Raw genomic sequence first — 2,500 nt, 5'->3', positions numbered from 1 at the left:
CAAAAAGCTTTTGATACTGTAAACCATGTAGTACTACTATCAAAGCTACAACATATAGGCTTCAGAAATACTGCTGTGAAATAGTTTACCTCTTACCTCTCTGGACGGACTCAAGTTTGTGATGTTGAGGGGACCATATCAGATCCTCAGGATATTACTTGTGGGGTGCTCCAAGGTTCAATCCTTGGCCCCCTTTTATTTGTAGTTTATATTAATGACATGCCAGCTGCGGTGAAACGTAAGCTGCTTTTACATGCAGATGACTCTGCATTACTGGTCTCTGGGGATGATATCAGTGAGATTGAGAAGACTCTCGGTAATGAATTAAATAGTGTTAGCAAGTGGCTTATTGACAACAGGCTCATCTGGGAAAAACAGAGTCCATTTTATTTGGAACAAAAAGAAAGTTGTCTAGAACAAATGTACTAAAGGTCACATGTGATGGCACTGAAATAGTTTCTCAGAATAGTGTCACATACCTGGGGTTAACATTAGAGCAGTCATTAACCTGTAAATCTATTGCTGACAAAATATTATCCAAATGTGCCGGTAAACTGACATTCCTGTATCGCAGGACAAGGCATCTAGATTATTCTGTCAAGAAGTTACTGGTTGTATCATTGACTCAATGTCATTTTGATTATGCATGTTCTGCCTGGTACTGTGGATTATCAGTTAAACTTAAAAACAGACTGCAAGTGATGCAAAATAATGTTATCCGCTACCTGTTAAATGCCCCCCCCCCCCGGGTCATATTGGTAGAGATGCTTTTAAAGGGCAGGCCTGCTGCCAGTACATGTTAGAGTGGAGCAGTTAAAGCTGAATCATATGTATAATGTCATAAATGGCTCTGCTCCCAAATATCTACATTCCCATATAACAATGGTTCATACACAGCATAATCACAACACTAGGGCCAGTGTCCGTTCTTGTAAAGTGCCCAGAGTCAACAATGCAGCTAGAAGATCTGTTTTTTTATTTAATTTTATTAAATTGTTTATACAGGTATAACATTGTAGAATAATCTGCTGCTTTCCCTCAAAAGTGTAAATACCAGAGGGGCTTTTAGACACAAGGTTAAGGCTTTTTAATGGAATAGAGTAGCTAATATTATTTAATTAGAGTAGACTGATTATTTTATGTGATTTATGATTCTCTGATTGTAGAATGCTTTTAAATCTTGTATGATCTGTATTATATGTTGTTGTCTTTGACCTGAAATAGGTCTTCGTGATGTGTTGCATGTTTTAACACCAAGGACCATGTTGGAAATAAGTGTTTACACTTTAACATGCTATTCAAATTAATAGATATATAATGTATAGATATATAAGTTATAAGTCATGAAGCAGCTGTTTATATTTATGTGTTAACATAATAACCAGAAAGGTAAACTAGATGATGGAATATGTTGGAGCGTCTGATGGAGCTGATGGAGGCTCTGACCTCACTGTGATTCACTACTCAAACAAACAGGTACTAATACTTATACTTATACTGATAGGTACTTATACTGATAGGTACATATACTGATAGGTACATATACTGATAGATACATATACTGATAGATACATATACTGATAGGTACATATACTGATAGGTACATATACTGATAGATACATATACTGATAGGTACATATACTGATAGGTACATATACTGATAGATACATATACTGATAGGTACATATACTGATAGGTAAATGATGTAAACCACCCTTTGAATGTCTATCACATCTATACGTACCCATTTACCCTGACATCATATTATATTATTCTATTATCTTTGATAGATTAGAACATGGTCCATCACACCAGGACTCCTTCTATCTGCTGTCATTAAGTTAGAAGGTTGACATGATGCCACATGTCTGAAATAATCTTAATAATAATAATACAGTTTATTTAAAGGTGCCTTTCTTGGCGCTCAAGGACACCGTACAGTCATACATAAGACATTTAAAAACCGCTGAAAATAAAGAATACAACAATAACAACAGAAAGAGGAACAGGCCGTTTTAAACAGATGGGTTTGGAGATGCTGTTTGAAATGGAGGAATGAATCGATGTCTCTGAGAGGTAATGAGTTCCAGAGATGGGGAGCAGGGCAGCTGAATGCTCTGCTCCTCGTGGTGGTGAGACAGGTGGAGGGGACAGACAGGTGGAGGGGAACCTGTCTGTCTCTCTGCAGGTGTGTGTGTGTGTGTTGAACCTGTCTGTCTCTCTGCAGGTGTGTGTGTGTGTGTTGAACCTGTCTGTCTCTCTGCAGGTGTGTGTGGGGACTTTTCTTCCAGTGTGTGTTTGGTTCCTGAGGGGGCGTAGGCTGGGACAGGGAGCAGTGAGATGTGGACCGACCGGCCCAGATGTGAAGGGGGCGCGGCTAGCTATGTTGTGGACTCTCTCAGGATCTGATAACCTGAAGAAATACAGTAAATAAATAAATCAAATGTGCCCTGTAGTTGCTTTGGGTCTGCTGTGATGTAGACTCAGGTAGGTGTTGGGG

General features: G+C 38.8%; 1 protein-coding gene across 3 annotated transcripts in view; it reads left to right on the top strand.

Moving 5' to 3' along the window:
- The window catches only part of LOC116062280 (piezo-type mechanosensitive ion channel component 2-like), an 87,130-nt gene that overhangs the window by 401 nt on the left and 84,229 nt on the right, over nucleotides 1-2,500 (top strand). The window lies entirely within an intron of this gene.

This window comes from Sander lucioperca, chromosome 23 (assembly GCF_008315115.2).
Source record: "Sander lucioperca isolate FBNREF2018 chromosome 23, SLUC_FBN_1.2, whole genome shotgun sequence".
Classification (NCBI taxonomy): domain Eukaryota; kingdom Metazoa; phylum Chordata; class Actinopteri; order Perciformes; family Percidae; genus Sander; species Sander lucioperca.
This window is presented reverse-complemented; position numbering and strand designations above follow the sequence as displayed.